Source organism: Dasypus novemcinctus, chromosome 20 (assembly GCF_030445035.2).
Source record: "Dasypus novemcinctus isolate mDasNov1 chromosome 20, mDasNov1.1.hap2, whole genome shotgun sequence".
Classification (NCBI taxonomy): domain Eukaryota; kingdom Metazoa; phylum Chordata; class Mammalia; order Cingulata; family Dasypodidae; genus Dasypus; species Dasypus novemcinctus.
Genome location: NC_080692.1, coordinates 16473374 through 16491837, shown reverse-complemented (window position 1 = coordinate 16491837; position 18464 = coordinate 16473374). Strand labels below are relative to the sequence as shown.

The 18464-nt window shown below is 39.1% G+C and overlaps 1 protein-coding gene and 2 pseudogenes across 1 annotated transcript in view; 2 read left to right on the top strand and 1 right to left on the bottom strand.

Annotated features, from left to right (window-relative positions):
* The window catches only part of LOC101438291 (aldo-keto reductase family 1 member C23-like protein), a 42660-nt pseudogene extending 34405 nt beyond the window's left edge, over positions 1 to 8255 (top strand).
* The window catches only part of LOC101426998 (aldo-keto reductase family 1 member C1), an 87264-nt gene that overhangs the window by 67346 nt on the left and 1454 nt on the right, over positions 1 to 18464 (bottom strand). The gene's annotated exons all lie outside the window — the stretch shown is intronic.
* LOC101427735 (aldo-keto reductase family 1 member C23-like protein) overlaps positions 10101 to 18464 on the top strand; it is a 47382-nt pseudogene continuing 39018 nt past the window's right edge.

Genomic DNA, 18464 nt, shown 5'->3' with positions numbered 1-18464 from the left:
TGGAAGGGTGTTGTTTGGGAATTCTGTACATGTGCATGATTGTTTTATAAGTTTACAACTTCTGTCATAAAAAATATATATTTAAAAAATAATAATAGGGTGGGTTGGGGGAAAGCACACCAAATGTAAAATAAGGACTTACTTGAGAGCTATGATTAATATTAAGATTTTGACAGTGTTCTTTCATAGTTTGTAACAAAAGTCTCATGACAATGCAAGGTGTTGGTGGAGGGTTGATATATGGGTCCCCTGTATGATGTTACGCATATTTGCTTTGTAATTCACAACTTTTACTATACACTTAATTGTTTATCTATGTTCATATATAAGTGATATAGAGGTAATAATAATCAGAAAATACTTTGTTTAGTAGTAATATTTTGACAATGCTCTTTAATTTTTAAAAGTTTTAAAAACGATGAGGGTTTTTGGTGATAGGGTGAGATGTTATAAACTTTTGTTTGATGTTATATATGTTTGTTTTGTAATTTCACAACTATTATGTATTTGTTGTTAATGTATGTTTATGTGTGAGTGATATATTTCAATAGGAAAAAAATGAGAGAGGTTTTACGGTTTGTCTTGGGCTTGGAAGCCATATTCTTTTGTCCTGATTCTTGACCCAGGAAGCACCCATTTGGCAAAAATTAACATGAAACTATTAAAATAATCCATGGTTAAGGAATTAAGTAACCGTTTATGTTGATGATAAATGTGGAGGAAATCCAACTTAAGGGACTATTCTCAGGTAGATAAGGCAAATCTTTCACCTACATCTTAGTCCGGTTCTTCTCCCTGCTTCTACAATTAAATTGACTTTTAAAATACCTATTCACAGACTGGTTATTTCTTCTAACTTAACTTTAAAAACTTGGGAGATTAGCAGCACTGTGGGCCTCAGGAGGCCTCTATATTATCCTCATATTTGTTTTGTTTTGTAAGCATCTTAGCACATTTCGGCCTCATATATTTCCCTAAATTTTCACATTCACGTACATATACACTATATGTATGCCATATACACTACCAATAATTTTCTCCTTCCTCCACAGAATCAGGAAAAGGGTAAGTGGATGGAGAGAAAGTTGGGCAAGAGCTTGAAATTTGGGTCTCACCATATCTCTGTAATTTAATCTGTAATCCTGGTCAAGTGACATCTAATTTTCTTCCTTTCTAAAATAAAGTTGTTTGATTAGGTGGTATTCAGATTCTAAATCTCTCGGATACTTTTGCCAAGACCTAATTGCCAGCTCTGAGCCAGAACTGACAACCTAACCCAACACAGTGGATAATCCCCAGCATATTTGCTGTGTCTTAAAAGTAAGAAGGCCAATGTACAGATGACAATCTCCTCTTCTCTGAATCCCTGCAGGAAGTGGTCCAATTCATATAGTAAAGTGAAATGTTCTTCTCATCTCTGATATTTTAAACTTTTAATGACTTGCTTTTTAAAAAATTATGTTAAAAATTTAGACACTACAAGACGGAACTATAGCATTGATCTGGAGAAAGTGGCCATGGTAGTTGCTGAGGGCAGGGAGACGGAAGAAGAGATGAGATGTGGGAGCATTTGGGGACTTGGAGTTGTCCTAAATGAAATTGCAGGGAGAGATGCTAGACATTATACATCCTGCCATAACCCACTGAATGTACTGGGAGAGAGTGTAAACTTCAATGTAAACTATAATCCATGTGGTGCAGCAGTGCTCTAAAATGTAATTACAAAATGCAATGAATGTGCCACAGTGATGAAAAAGGTTGTTGATGTAGGATGAGTGGGGACTTGGGGTGTTGCATACCCCTTATATTTTGTAATGTAACAATTTTTGTGATCTATGTATCTTAAAAAAAAAGACAATTTAATTAAAAAAAATCAAAATTACCTCATGTTTCTTCCCATGTCAGTATCAGTTGGCCTATTCCTATATCACTTCCAGAGACATTCCCTGAGTATATACCCTCTTTAAAAATCAGTGCAGAATGGTATACACTTTGATTTTTAATTTTTATTTCAGAGACACAAAAGTAAATTTTGACATGGAAAAGATAAACAATGGTTTTCAATTATGTGTTGTGAATTTGAGCAGTGAGTTGAGTGCGTCAACTTGCTTGCCTAAAGGTATCTAAAAATAAATATATCACAAACACAAAATATGTCTGTACATGGAATTATACCCAAAATAACAAAAATCAACTGAAATCTTAGGACTATCAGGTTATGAAAAGCATGTCTTCTCTAATCCTTACTGATCATATCTCATTTCCTCAGTGTTTCTGATGTGGGCTATGGGTGGAAGGCTCTTTGTCTCTTCAGAGATAACCTAAGCTGAAGGCTGTGGGTGTGGAATGGTAAGAGGCTGCAGTCCTGCCCTTAGGGACAATGGCTACAGGCTCCAGTCCCAGGAAACAGTTTAACAATGCAAGGGCTATAAACTTTAAGTATTTAGGGGAAATGCAAAAAGTAAATATGCTAAAAGCTTATTTAGAATATCTGGAGTCCTTGCTAAAAGCTTACCTAAGATGTAGAAGATATATATGCTAATTGAAGCCTATTGAGAACTGAAACAAAGGGACCATTTGGCCTTTCCTCTGTATAAAAGATGTTAGAAAATCTTGTTCGAGGCTCGGGATTCAAACTGAAAGCTCCGGCCGGCCGTCAATAAACCATTTTTCCTTCTCAAAATCATTCCTGAGTCCTGGCCTCTCTATACATGAATAATTGAGCCTCTCTCAAATTCTACAACATTTCCATTTACCAAGTTTTATAATAAGCTTTATGTCCCTTCATTATTTTTATGTTACTATATACAAGTACATCACTCAAGACCCCTTTCATTTTGACTTCTTTGAACTTGGTATATGTGGAATCAAACTGCATTCTTCTATAATTTGCTTCCCTTACTTAACAGTAACTATGACAATCATCCGTGTTATTGCATGTGGTTGTATTTTGTTCAGTTCTACATCTGCATAGTGTTCCCTTTGATGAATATACTAATTTATCAAAACACTTAAGACCGTTTGCGATATTTTTTGTTTATTTGTGGGGTTTTTTGGCCATTATGAATAATGCTTCTAGATATATTTTCCATGTGTCTCCTGCTACAAGTCTATGACTTGGATATATTCTGAGATCTATGAATGGAATTGCCGGAAAATATAGTATGAGGAGATTTACATTTATTTAATTACATCAACCTTTTTCTAATGTGACTTTTTGGGGAGCCACATTTGTAATATCTCCTTTCTCCACATTTTAGGCAACACTCAATACTGCCAACCTTTCCTTTTTGGCCTGTCAGCAGGATAGGTGGAGCCCTTCATTGTGAATTTTTCATTTTTCTGAATACTAATGGAACTTACTTTGCCAAATTTTATTAAGTTGTTCATTTTTATTTACTTGTAAAAGATTATTTCTGTCACATTAGCTACAGCTTTGCAACTGAACACCCTCAAAATTTAGGTGCTTAGCATTAAAAAAAAATTCCTTTGACTCATGACTTTGAATTCCTGATTTATGGTCCTTGCAACCTAAGGAATGTGGCAATGAAGAGTTTTGAGCAAACAGGACAAAGCTGTTACAGGCTGAAATAAAAGATGAGCACATACACTTTGCAGTTAGATAGAACACTCATACTTTGTACCTTTGATGTGGGCTATGGGTGGAAGGCTCTTTGTCTCTTCAGAGATAACCTAAGCTGAAGGCTGTGGGTGTGGAACGGTAAGAGGCTGCAGTCCTGCCCTTAGGGATAATGGCAACAGGCTCCAGTCCCAGGAAACAGTTTAACAATGCAAGGGCTATAAACTTTAAGTATTTAGGGGAAATGCAAAAACCAAATATGCTAAAAGCTTATCTAGAATATCTGGAGTCCATGCTAAAAGCTTACCTAAGATGTGGAAGATATATATGCTAATTGAAGCCTATTGAGAACTGAAACAAAGGGACCATTTGGCCTTTTCTCTCTGTATAAAAGATGTTTGAAAATCTTGTTCAGGGCTCGGGATTCAAACAGAAAGCTCCCGAGTCCGGCCAGGCCGTCAATAAACCATTTTTCCTTCTCAAAATCATTCCTGAGTCCTGGCTTCTCTATACTCAAATAATTGAACTTCTCTCAAATTCTACAACATCTATATAATGGAATATTATTTAGTAAAAAAAGGAATGAACTATTGCTACCCATAACAACCTGGGTTAAGCTCAAAATTATTTTGTTAAGTGAAATAAGAGAAACAAAAAAAGACTATATACTGTGTAATGACATTTACATGAAATTTCTGGAAAGAATAATTCTCTATAAACAGAATGTAGGTAAGAGGTTCCTTGACTGTGCATTGGGAGCAGTTATTGCCTGCACAGGGAAACCTTTTGGGAGTGATGGAAGGATTCCAAATGGGATTGTGGTGATAATTGCAGAACTGCATCAATCTTCTAATAGTAAAGCTCATCTAACAATTCCATTAAAATGCCCAAGAGTGAGATATGTCCATCCATTTCCCTTTGCATGTAGAACATTGCATGGTACTCTGAATAAGGATTTTAAGAGTTTGGGGATCATAAAATGTAAGAAGAAAACAGAATAGCAAAACCGTTATAGGCAACTATGCTCAGAACTCACTATTATTCATTCACAAATTCCTTTTGAGCACGAACTATATACTGGGGAGACATCCTAGGCATGGCTGTTGCAGTGTTGAGTAATTTGTACAGCATATTTGAAAACAAACCAGCAAATACATGAAAAAAATAAGATGCTTTCAGAGAGTGGTAATTGTTCTAAAGAAATTAAGTCAAGGAGTACAATGGAAAGAAAAGTATAGAATTGGGAGTTTCTTTGATTAGAATAATGTCATAATCATACTGTTGCAGGGGAGAGAGTGTGTATGATGTGTTCCCTTTTGGAGACCTGGCCCCTACTTGTCCAGGGCGTGACCTGGGATTAGCCCAGAGAATTACAGGTCAAAGGTCCTGGCATAGGAACTGCAAGGCTTGGGAGGGAGTGGCAGAAGCCTCCCCAGAGCACAGCCTGTCCTGTTCCCATGGCTGCCTTTGTCCAATGAGAAGAAGGCCTGAACCGAGCCAGAATACCCAAGGGCCATTCTAGAAACCTAAAAGGTTAGCAATAATTTGGACTGCTCTGTTTGTGCACGGTGGTGAAGGTGGGGTGGAATGGGTCATCACAGAAAGTGTGGCAATGTTTCCCTTTGTTGCTTCATGATGAACTCCTTGCTATTTGAGCAGAATTATATGGGTCTTCGACCCTTCTCTCATATTTCTAAGATACTCTTTCCTTGAAAATGGCAGTGGCCACATGTTGGTTCACAACACAAGTCTCGATAAATTTAAAAGCACTGAAATTATACAAAGCACCTTCTCTGGCCATAATGGAATGAAACTGGAAATCACTAATAGACAGAGAACTGGAAAGTCCACAGACCTGTGGAAGTTAAGTAACACAAAGTTCCTACTGCTCAATCAGGAAGATGAGGAAGAAATCATATCTCTGTATTTCATCAAAACATTTGGTGAAAAGTTCAGGTGAATATTTCAATGGGTATTGGACAATTTGTAACCTGTTAGATGCCAGTCTCAAGGCTGATAACACTAATCAAAATAGAGGGTTTCTTTTTAATGGTTTGGCACATAATTTGAAACTTTTATTTGGCACTTCTACCAATAAAATATAAAGCACATATTATTCAATTTTATACCTGACACAATGTTGGGATGAGTGCCAAATTCACCCAATAACAGAATCAGCCAGGATTCTGGCTTCAGTCAGCCAGAAGGATGGGTTGAAAATGATGAGAGAAATTGAAACAAAACAATGTTATGTTCTGTGTTTGACTCTCAGATTTCAACTTAACAAATACAGGGTAATATCATTAAACAAAAGAACACTAAAGGCCATAGATAACATTAGTGCATTCTATTAAAGATAAATTGGTATGAATTCCAACTGGAATGTTAAAAATTTAAGATGTTAATTTTAATCCTCGGGATTACCACTAAGAAAAACAACTAAAATAAATAATGAAAAAATATGAGATGGGAATTAAAATGGTGCAATAAAAAATCACAACATAAGTAGAAGGATCAAAAATATAGAAAATATATTTAAAAACAACTAGGAAAATGTCTGAAGTATGTGGTTACTTTCAATATTGAAATGTAAATGCATTAAAGTATCATATTGAAAGACCAATTGGTAGCATATATGAAAATGGCTGATCCTCAGTGTGTTCTAATATTTTGGTTAAAGTATTGGGTGATATTAAAATAAAAATGTTCTATATCTAACCTTTAAACTCATCACTATATTCCATTTTACTATTGATGGAACCTGGCAGTATATGGGGCTTCATTTTTGAAGAAGTTCTCGATCACAGAGAGGTTCAACAATGGCAGGGGAGGAATACTGGTGTGGGATGTTATTGACAGGGGACACATGGTTGGCAGGGAGTTCTCCAGGGCATATATCCAGGGTACATAAAAATGTATGGATATTTTCATTGTGGTTCCAATGAAAACAACAACTGAGGGTGTGCTGAGTTCCTAGCCAGGGGAGCTCTATCACAGTCCCTAAAGGAACAGCCACAATCCCCCAAGTGCCATGGCAAAGACTAAAAAGAAGGAAGGTCCAACAATGACCCCTTGATACTAATGACTATGCTTATAAGCCTGTGCACCTGAAATAAGAACAAGGCCTAGAGCTGCAGGGTGCCTAAGAGTTACCTCCTGAGAGCCTCCATGTTGCTCAAATGTGGCCAGTCTTGAAGCCAAACTCAGCATGCAAATCTGTTGCCTTCCCCCCAGCGTGGGTCATGACTCCCGGGTATGAGCCTTCTTGACGCTAAGAGATTACTACCAAGTACCAGCTGATGATGTAACTAGGAAGTGACCTTGAATAAAAGGGTCAACTCAGACCAGCAGAATATCTCAGTCTACATATAATACCAGGAGTTAAAAATGCTTTTTGACCTGAATGAAAGGGGGAAATGGAAAGGACAAATGAGTTTATATGGCTCTGAGTCTCCAAAAAGAGCTGGGAGGTTATCAGAGGGCTTGCCCTTATGATGTGATGTGATGTGAGGGCATTTGTCGGGATTGGAGTTGTCCTGGGTGGTGCTGCAGGGAGAGTTACCAGACATTGTATGTTCTCCCATGGCCCACTGGGTGGACTGTGGGAGAATGTGGGCTATGGTGTGGACCATTGACCATGAGGTGCAGTGGTTCTCAGAGATGTATTCACCAAGTGCAATGAATGTCTCATGATGATGGAGGAGGTTGTTGTTATGGGGGGAGGAGTTGGGTGAGGGGGTGGGGGATATATGGGGACCTCATATTTTTTGAATGTAACATTAAAAAAATAAAGACAAAATAAAATAAAATAAAATAGAAATGTTCCCAAAAGGGTAATATTTCTATGAATACCCTCAGATTTCTCCTTCACTCACCTTGGGAATCATATGTGGGAATGTTCAGACAGAACAGAATCTAGGACACAAGAGTTAGTGACATGGAATTTACCTAAAATTCCATGGATATAAATTTCCTTAGATACCAGATGAAAACCATCATAAAATCCCCTAAAATATCTCTTTTCTTTTTCCTAAAGTTGCTCCCAAGCTAAAATGGTGCTTCTTTAACACCCAGCCCTCTTCCCTACTCCCTTCTCCCATACACCTTCCACCACCTCCCCATTTTCAAAGCATTTAAATTCTGTCTCTTGGATGATACAGCCCCTTACCCCTCACACCCTCACACCTGACCCCCAAAACTTTTATTTTGCAATGATAAGCATTCATTGTTCACAAAAGACAAAATGTCATTCCACCTTAAACTCCAAAATACATTCATTTAAAGCATCCACGTCCTAGGGATAAATTCTCCTTCCAAGATCATTTTTTCCAAGCCAATCAATACACATTGCTGAGAAATATTGGCTGTCTTCCTTCAGTGGAACTAGGGATTGAGACCAGAGACACTTCCCAAGTCTCTGAGATAGCAGGGTCCTCTGCTAACAGTATCCAAGCATGATGAAGGTTGAAATATAAAAGTGACTTCAAGAAAACAAAGACAGAGCTATTATCATACTCACCTAAACTTGTGGATAGAAATTTTCATGCCCTATACAATGAAACTTTTTCTAGCTATCCGAGCCAGCACAATGGAGTGGTTTCTCCAGGACATGGTGAAACTCCGCACTGAGGCAGAGCCCACAGGAATACCTAAAGGAGGTTTGGAAGGCACTTGAGCCACAGGCAAGCTCTTTAGGATTTCTTTGGAGAAAATGAGAATCTTTCTTATTAAAGTAATATAAACTGCTTTAAAAATAAAAATGTGTCTCTACTGTCCTAATTTATTCCTGGTTCTCACCTGATGCTTTCACTATGCTTCAAGGTGGACTTCAGTTTCCCCTCACACCTGGAGTCACTTAAGCGTGTCACAGCAAAGATTTATCCTGCAGCAAGACTTCACAGGACAGGGAGCCAGGATGGGGTGCAACTCTGAAAATGCAGAGGTCTTGGAGGGGACAGAAACAGAGAGTGGGGGAAGGGACCAGGGCACACTTGGCCACCTTGACTTGGAAATAATGATCACTTCATTTCATTTGGACGCTGTCCATAGAAAATTGAGCAAAATTAAGGTTGTTGAGAGCATATACCGACTTGCTAAGTGTGTTGTGTGCACAGCAGGTAGTTCGCATCCTAAGTCTGGGCCACTTGAAGAGAGACCTGGACAAAATCTAGGCAACTGGGAGATTCCAGGATTAACTGAAGGCAGAAATCCAGATTGTCAGGAAAAATGCTGAATGCAAGAGAGGAGAGATGGCGCCAGTTCAGGAAACCCAGCCACGGGTAAAGTCAGGAGACACCATATTCTAAATTGTATAACAAATTGAAGGGATGGATGGGCAAGTAATAAATGCTAAAGATAATAAGTAAAACCTGCGGCACTTTTGAGATAAAAGTTTAAAGTATTAGACATCTGCCACGTAAATTCATTCTGTTCAATTCTGCCAGGAACAGAATGATCTCATTTTATAAGTAAACACAAGTGGGCTGCCCTCCTTTTAAAACATATTACGTTATGTTATGATTTCATTCTGTATGTATAATATTCAGTCTGCCTTTTTAAATTATCACATTAAAAACCCTCAACCCTATATTTTTAAGTTTTTCTTAAATACCATGTTATATGTTTAATTTGTATGGCTCTATAATATTCCATTTTATTCAAGCATCATAGTTAACCTAACCATTCCTAGATCTATATAATTTACTTCCCAGTTTTCCTTTCATGGCTTCAGCTGACAAAGATCACACATTATATAAACTATATTTTACATTTTTTGAGAGTCACTACATGATATTTTTCTAAAAGTTTTGTAAATGGGTCAGAGATACAAATACCTCAAAGTCTCTGGTTGCTTAACAGAAAATGATGTCCAAAATCTGTTAGCTATTTATATGCCAATGATCTGCATGTGAGGTCCTGGTTTTATTGCACCAACTACAAATGACATAATCTTATTACAAAACAAGAAAGGGAGAAAAAAATAATACAAGCAAATCAAATGGTTAAAGGCTAATTTTTCTTTTAATTTAATACTTTCAATTTTTAACTGAAATTGAAATTTTGAAAAATGCTCCTTAGTTGTTCATTGATATGTGCATGTGTTTTAAGATATTTAAATGTTTTAAGTTACGTGTTACCAAGTAGGGACTTCAGAAGGAAGAAAAATGAAGAAAATTAATTATAATCTTGAAGTTTCTAATCTATGAAATGGTCAACAAATCTCCTTAAACAATTTAGGAGAATGAGTTGCATATTTTGAAGAGGATTACAAGTCACTCAAATAATTAATCATTTATCAGTTGCTTTAATAAACTTAAGTACACTCTTCTAATGAAAAAAGAAATCCAAATGAAATGATGCCAATTCTACTTCACTCCGTGAAATGTGGCTTTTACGCATGGTTCTTCCCAGGACACTATTTGCTAACAGTTGAACAGGGTAGTCAGAGCATTGCTTACTGTTGTCTCTAACTCTGGTGAAATTAGAGGGAAGAAGTGTGCCTACCAAAGTGTGGGAGGTGATGGATCTCAAAGGTCATCGGGTGAAACTACATGACAGTCACTTCATTCCTATATTGGGATTTGGCACCGCTGCACCTAAAGAGGTAAAAGTTCAGATTTGGGTTCAAGAGTGGAAATGGAAATAGCCCTAGAAAGGGTGTTTGTCCAGCAGGGTTGTCATAGAACCCAGTTCGTGTGTGACTCTGGAGATCATTTCGTCTTGGTTTCACCTGGTAAATTTCTTGATAAAGGGAGAAGGGGGACAATCTTCAGTCAGTGATCCAGGGCCTCATACTGTGGTCACCTACACATTATTCTGGGTTGGCTGTTTAGAAGAAATAAAACTCAGTAATCAGGGATCTTGATGTCAGCCACCTGCTCTGAGACTGATTGCAATGAGGAAATCTTGGCACAATTTCTAATTCAAGAAATCTTTCCCCTTCCAAGTACACTAGGTCCAGAGAATTCTGTGTGGTCAGGAGATGTGGACTTGAAAGAGTGTGATAAATGATGGAAGGGAAATGCTGCTGTGGAATAGGGTAATTTGCAGAGTGCCAGGCAAGAAAGAAGGGAACCTGGCCTGAGTACCATTTCCTTTCACTTTGGACCTAGAGAACTCAATCTAAAAGGGAAATATGACATCTTTCAGGGGAAATGCTATCTTATAAGAACAAGTCTTCATTGTCCTCATTAATATACTTTAGGTGTAAAGAAATAGGTAGAGTTGCTCCTCTCACCTGACAGTGGGCATCCATCAGTAGATGGAGGTCAGAAATTTGCATTAAAATTTACTTAACTGCATAAAAAGAGACAATATATTTAACCTTTCAGTCTCATTTTTTGCAGCTGTAATGTGGACAGAAAATTTTAACAAACATTCTGAAAAACAGTGTGCAGAGCTTGTTTTATTAGTCATGCAATGTGGTGTGAAGAAAGAGACAGACCATGGACAGCACTGAGGCTTAAGCCTTGGGAGTCTCCAAGTGCTGGAAGCCTAAGGAAAAGTACATTGTGGACCACCAGCTGCATTTGGAGCTTAGAATGTAATTCCTTGTAATGTGTAGAAAGAAGAAAAATACTCAGAAACAAATGAATGCAAAGGTTTGCTTCATTTTTCTTTTGTCCATTATCAAAAGCCCTTAAAAGTTTTTCTCAAATATTGATAGACAAATTCTTACCTCAATTTCTCCAGAATTATATCTTCTCCCAATGAATTGGCTTTGGCTTTCAGGTTCATGTCTACTTCACTAATTCCTTACAGGATGTGATTCATTTCTACCATAAATCTATACCATTAGAGTGCATATTTTTACTCCTAATGTATAAATGTTTTGTCATGCAGCTAGAGTGATTGCAGGAAGAATTAACATAGCAGACTGTTCTACTTAGACTTGTCTACTGAAAAGCTTGCCCTTGGCTAGAGTCTAGGAACATGGATTTTGGGAGATGTGTACCATTCCTGTAGTTGATAAGGGTGGTTAAGTGTGTTTAAAGGGTACAAAAAATGAGTTTATACTGAAAATCTGAAAGGCCATTACCTGACAGAGACAACAGAAAAAGTCTGAATTAAAACCCAGTCTAGCCAACGTTTGGCAGTTCCTTCCCAGGGAACTTTTCGCCATATGAAAGAGTCAATTATTTAGCAAAGAGCAGTTCACTAAACCTGACCATGGGCCCTTGGTGTTTGTTTTAGCATCTTCTTCATGATGCCAATTGTCTTATTTGCCTCCTCTTCATTCTGCTTCTGAGAGAAGGATGCCCGTCCTAGGGTTATAAGAATGGTCAAATGCATGACACCCAAAACTGGACATGTGAGATGGGCAGGAGTGTAGTAGTCACATATACTCACAGCCTAGGGGAGCAGGAAACTGCATCACGCAAGGTCACATGGAGACTTTACTTGGGACCAGACTGAACAAGCAGTGCCTATGGGAGTAGAGCTGTGATAACAGATGGTAGGTGTGAATCCAGGTTCCTATGAGAAGATGCGATTGCCTTTTTTTTGAAAAACCCATGAGCTAATAGGAACCTGAGTCCCACCTCTGAGTATAGGCAGGCAGTGTGCCAGGTACCATGATAAGGAGGGTAGATTGTCCAAGGGAGGGGCCATATCCTTTTAAGCACAGTAGATAGGGGATTGCAATTTAGTATTTGAGCAATACACACACACACTTCAAACGCAACACACATTTTTCCAGATGTCAAAACACCACTTATATTGCTTCTTAATGTCAGGCCTTTCAATTCAGGGAAACCCCATGTTTACTCTTAAAACTTTGCAACTGATGGGATAAGGCCCATGACACTATAGCTGATAATCTCCTGTACTTAAAGTCAGTGGAGTGTAGAAGTTAACCACATTCACAAAAGGCCTCAGAACACCAACTAATTTAGGGCTTGATTGAAGATGACAAAAAGACTAACACTTACATTCCACCCCTTGTTAACTTTGTACCACATACATCTCCTTTTGCCACAAATAATCTCCAAATAAAGTTCATCACAAAATCATACTTGTGTTGAACATGATACACCTATCCTGTGCACAGCCAGAAACACACTTACCCTTTCTCAAGAAGAGAATGCAAATTTCTTGTGTGGTGTTCACCAGTTTTCTTGATATTCTGTAACCTAAGTAGTGTTGTGTACATTTAAGTGTTATGCTTATAAGACAGGTTGGGAAACAGATATAGACTTACATACATATGTTTTGAAGAAAGCAGGAATTTATTGGCTAATGGTTTCAAGGGTTGAAAACTTGCTTCCTCCATGGTAGATAACCATGGGTCTGGCCAACATTTATTAGGTTCCTCTTCTCTCTCTCTCATCATGAAGGGAGGTCCTCTCCTTGCTTTTGTGTCTTCAGTAATCAGAATTAAAACTTATTGTCATTCAGTGGTGACACACATTAATTAAAAATAACACTTTCTTGAGGTCTTTTTTATAATGGGTTCACAATCACAGGAATGTGGATTAAGATTGAGACCAAGTTTCTCCGAAGTACAACTCACGGAACAACTGTCCACACCCTGGACCCTCAAAAGACTTGTTTTACCACGTGTAAAATGCATTAATTCCATCAGATCATCCCCAAAACCATAAGCCACTTTACAACAATTCTAAGTACAAAGTTTTCTCAAAATCAGTTATGGTCATGATCCCTCCTGGGGTAAAATTCCTCTCAATCTATGGTCTTGTGAAACTTAGAAAACAAAATGCAATGTTGGGACATGCATAGGATAGACATTCCAATTCCAGAAGGAAGACATGGAAGGAAAACAGGGATCATGGGTCCCCAAGACATCTGAAAGCCATAGGGACAAACTCCATTAGATCTAAAGGTACGAGAATCATGTGTGGATCAATGCTTTATCCTGTGGGTCTGCTAGAACGGCAGCTCCATCCTTTCTAAGTGCTGGTGCAGAGGCCATGCTCTACCTGAATGCTCAAGCTTATACCACACCCTCTCTGAGCACTGGAGTGTTCTCTTGCTCTCCCCCAAAACTGGGGTGTTGTCCCCACTCTTTTCAAGTACTGGGGCTTGGAAATATGAACTATCTCTGAATATCTGGGCATAGAACCCACACTCTCTGAGTGGTGGGCTTTTGACAAACTCTCCCACATATTAGGGCAGGAACCAATGTGTGCCCCCTCCAAGCACAGGGATCGACCGACTCTGTTCACATGCATGGCTGGATCCTCTTTCTTGGCCCAAGGGGATGTTTTCTATCCAGACATCCTGCATCCAAGATTCTGCCCTAACATCATCGTCCTTCAGTCCATCCCCTCTTTGTCCCTGCCAGTCCATGCTTTAAATGTCTCTTTGCATAGAAATTTCACACAAATATTCACAGCTTTGCATTTAGTTCAAGGGAGTCCAAACCATCAGGTAAAGGATTTTCCACAGATCTTTCCTGGATACTGCATTTTCACTCCTGGCTTCATCTGAAATGACTGACCTGGCCCATGTTTGGTCACACCCCCTTAGGAAATGGTTCTTCATTTAAACATTATCAGGAATCTGGTTTCCTGGGATTTCACCTCTTTGGAGCTCAGGAGGTCCCTGACACAGCCTCTTGGTCCCTAGTCTCAGAGCACACTCTCTGGATAGGCTGAGAAATTTGCAAATAATCATTTACTAGTTGCTTTGTGCAATAGAGTTCAGTTCTCACTTTTTCTCTCTCTTCTTGCATTTTACTATGATCTTCATGGCATTACCAGACCTCAGCTTACCCTTGGCATGGAAATCTCCTCATATAAGTATCCAAGTTCATCACTTCCAAGTTCTGCCTTCCATTTTTCTGTGTTCTCTGCCACTTCACAGCAAGGATCATATTTCCTCCACTATTCAACAGTACATTCATCATTTCCTGCTATGCTTACACCAGAAACACCTTTATCCATATTTCTACCAATCATTTCTTCAAAGCAATCTAGGTTTTTTTCTTAGCACCTAAAATTCTTCTAACCATTATTTCTTACCCAAATCCAAAACCACTTCCACAATTTTAGGTTTTGGTAATAGCAGCAATCCACTCTCAAGAGCAAAATCTACATTGATCCTGGATTCCAAGCCAAAATATTGATAGGATATATATACACACATATATAGAGACATCTCTATACATATATATATATATATAAGTACTATATATTAGACATTTATTGTAGGAATTGGCTCATTAACTGTGGACATTGGCAACTGCAAACTCTGTAGTGCAGGAGGCAATTGGGAAACTTCAGAAAATGTGAAGTTTAATTCCCCAGGCAAATTTGGCTGCCTGCAAAAGAGATTCATTTTATTCCTTACAGATTGTGAAACCTCACCGATGACTTTAAGACATTCAACTGATTGAATATGGCCACTGTCTTCTGTTAATTATTGATGTATACAGTTGAAGATGCCATTAATTTACTTTAGATATAAATTCATCTGCGAAATAGCCTCACATTAACAGTCAGTCCAGAGTTTGTTTGACCAAACAACTGAGAATTGAAAGGTAGTCAAAGTGACTTATGAAATTAACAAACACAAGAAGGGAAAAGGTTGTGATTTTAACTACTTCTTGAATGAGAAGGAAGGCCAAAATTCTCTTTTCCCCATTTTCTGCAGTATATATTATTGGCACATAAGATTCTGGCCCCTCAATTTTTATGATGAGGCACAAATTTCCCATTAAACCTGAGCAAATGACATAGAGAAGGCTACAGGCTTTGAGCCAGTCCGTCTGCCATGGTCATGAGTATCTCTGGATGTCCTTTCACATCGTGCCAGGAAGCACTTAGCCCAGGGTTCCTCAGCTGCAGTGCAGCCCACTGTGTGCAATGTCATCAGTGAGCTAATCGTGTTCCCCCACAATTTGGCGACAGTACCACCAGCGCTACCTTGCTAATGTCCCTGAAGATTGTCGGTTTTGGGTGGGGAGTGACAAGTGGCCTTACTGTGATCTGACAACTCTTGTTGTCTATGCTGTGAAATCAGGCTTATCTCATGATAGAGAGGATGAGATAAAAAGTACAGCCAAAAATTACACAAGAGTAACCTCAAACACCTGTGACCAAGTAAGAGCAGGCACATGAATCTTTACAACTCAGTGGTCGCTCTCCTGGCCTGTTTATGCTGGAAATGCCAATATTATTGTGTTGAGTTTGGACAAGCTCTAGACATTGAGAGATCAGAGACTGATAGAAAATCCCCACGGACTGGAAAACAAGAAAAGAACCTTCTGTTGGTTACAGTTTCCCATACTTCCATCCTTAACACTTTCGCACAATGATGTGATGATTTTACATCAGAGGCTCTTCAATATCCCCATTTACACATTGCAATCTGCAAGACAGAACCTCGTTTGTTCCCTGGAGCAACGACTAACATTCCCCAAACATGATCAAGGTGGAAAAGTAAAAGTGATTTCAAGAAAATGAAGAACTGTTTATTTCTTACTCACCTGAACCTGTGGATGGAAATTTTCATGCACTATACACTGAAACCTTTTCTAGCTATTGGAGCCAGCACAATGGGGTGGTTTCTCCATGATGTGGTGAAACTACTCACTGAGAGGAATACCCAAAACATGTTTGGAAGACACATGAGCCCAGGTGAGCTCTTCAGGATTATCTTTTCAAATCTGGGAATTTTTCTTACAGATTAATATAAACTACTTTAAAAATAAAGATGTGTCTCTTGTCATTATTTATTCCTGTCTCACCTGATGCTTTCACTGTGCTTCAAGGTGGACTTCAGGTTCCCTTCACACCTGGAGTCATTTAAGTGTGTCACTGCAAAGGTTCATCCTGCAACAAGACTTCACAGGACAGGGAGCCCGGAGGAGGCTCAACTAAGAAATTGCGGGGGTCTGGGAGGGGCACAGAAACAGAGTGTGGGGGACAGGACCAGGGCACCCTTGGCCTCCTTGATTTGGAAATAATGATCACCTCATTTCATTTGGGTGCTGTCCATAGAAAACAGGGTTAAATAAAAAGTGGAAGAGATACAGAGGTCGCTCTTGAAGGTTTTGAGAGTATACACTGACTGGCTAAGTGTGTTATGTGTACAGCAGGTAGTTGGCATCCTAAGTCCAGGCCACTTGAAAAGAGACCTGGACAAAATCTAGGCAACTGGAAGATTCCAGGATTAGCCATCCCAGGGCCACAAGATGGAGGAATGTAATAAGGATTGGAGTAGACTTGCTGGTATTCTACTATAGAACTGTCGAGACTCTAGCAATGGAAGAAATGGTATAATTGATATGGAGATGGTAGCCACGGGACTTGCTGAGGGCAGTAGAGTGAGGAAGAGGTGTGATATGGGGCATTTTTGGTACTTGGAGTTGTCCTGAACAGTACTGCAGGAACAGATGCAGGACATTAATTATCCTGCCGTAACCCACGGGATGGTTCGGGGTAGAGTGTGAACTACAATGTAAACTAGGTTCATGTGGTGTGGCAGGTCTCCAGGGTGTATTTACCAAATGCATTGAAAGTGCCCCACTGTGAGGGGATTGGTTGGGGTATGGTGTGTGTGTGGGATGGAGAGTGGGGTATGTGGGAACCTTTTATGTTTTTAACATAACATTTTGTGTGCACTATTTATCTTAAAAAAACAAAAACAAACAAACAAAAAAGGCCATACCCCCCAAAAAAAAACCAGAAAAAAATTTTATGCTGGAGGAATTAAGCATGTTCTCTGTGTCCACTGGAAGAGGACTCTTGAACTTTGTGACTGGTTCCTCCTGACTTTGCCGTATGAACCACTTCCCTTTGCTGATTTTGCTGTGTACACTTTCAATGTGATAAATCATACTTGTGAATACACTAATGTTCAGTCCTGTGAATACAGCAAATCGCAGACCCTGAGGTTGGTCTTGGGGAGCTTCAATGCTAATGAACAACAATTCCAATTTCCTAGGACTCATAGTCCATAACATGACCAATATTCAATACTAATCCTGAAAATCCTAGGAAAACTCGGACAAGTTGATCAACCTACATGGAAAAACAACACAAATCCAGGGGAGTGATTGATTCTGGTGAAAGCCACTACTTCAGAATGACTCCCAGTCAATCAAATGGATCTCCAACTTCTGCCTTTGTTGCTTCTCTAGGTTCTTAGGAGTAAAGTAGAGGAAGCCACCAAATTAGCTATTGATGCTGGGTTTCACCATATTGATTCTGCCTATTGTTATAACAATGAAGAGGAGGTTGGACGAGCCATGCGAAGTAAGATTGCAGATGGCACTGTGAAGAGAGAAGATATATTCTACACCTCGAAGGTGTATGTCTATTTTGTGTTTGTGTGTGTGCATTTTTAAAATTATTTTTTAAAGATTCATTTTTTATTTCATTTCTCTCCCCTCCCCCCCACCTCCCATTGTCTGTCTTGTGTCCATTCGCTGTGTGTTCCTTTGCAGGCTGTGCTCTTTTCATGCTGTGTGTTTCCCTTGTGGGACACAGTCCTTGCGTGTAGACTCCCCTAGTTGGGGGGTGCCCCTGCATGGCACGGCACTCCTTGACTGTGGCAGCATGCATGTGGGCCAGCTCACCACACAGGTCAGCAGGCCCTGGTTTCGAACTCTGGACCCCCTATATGGTAGGCAGATGCTATACCAGCTGAGCCACATCCACTTCCCTATGTGTGCATTTGTGAAGTGTGATTTTATGTGGAAAAGACATGATACTATCCATTGAGTAACTGTTCACTGAATTGTGCTTTTTCATACAACTTTTATTCACACATATATGATGGTTTCTAACCACTGCTATATTCACATTTTGTGGCTTTACTTCAAAATAAAATCTGCTAATTTTTCCAAGTCTCACCCCAGGCAGTGGGATTTGGCAGGGATTAAAGCTTTGACAGATCTATGATCACATTACAGCTTTCC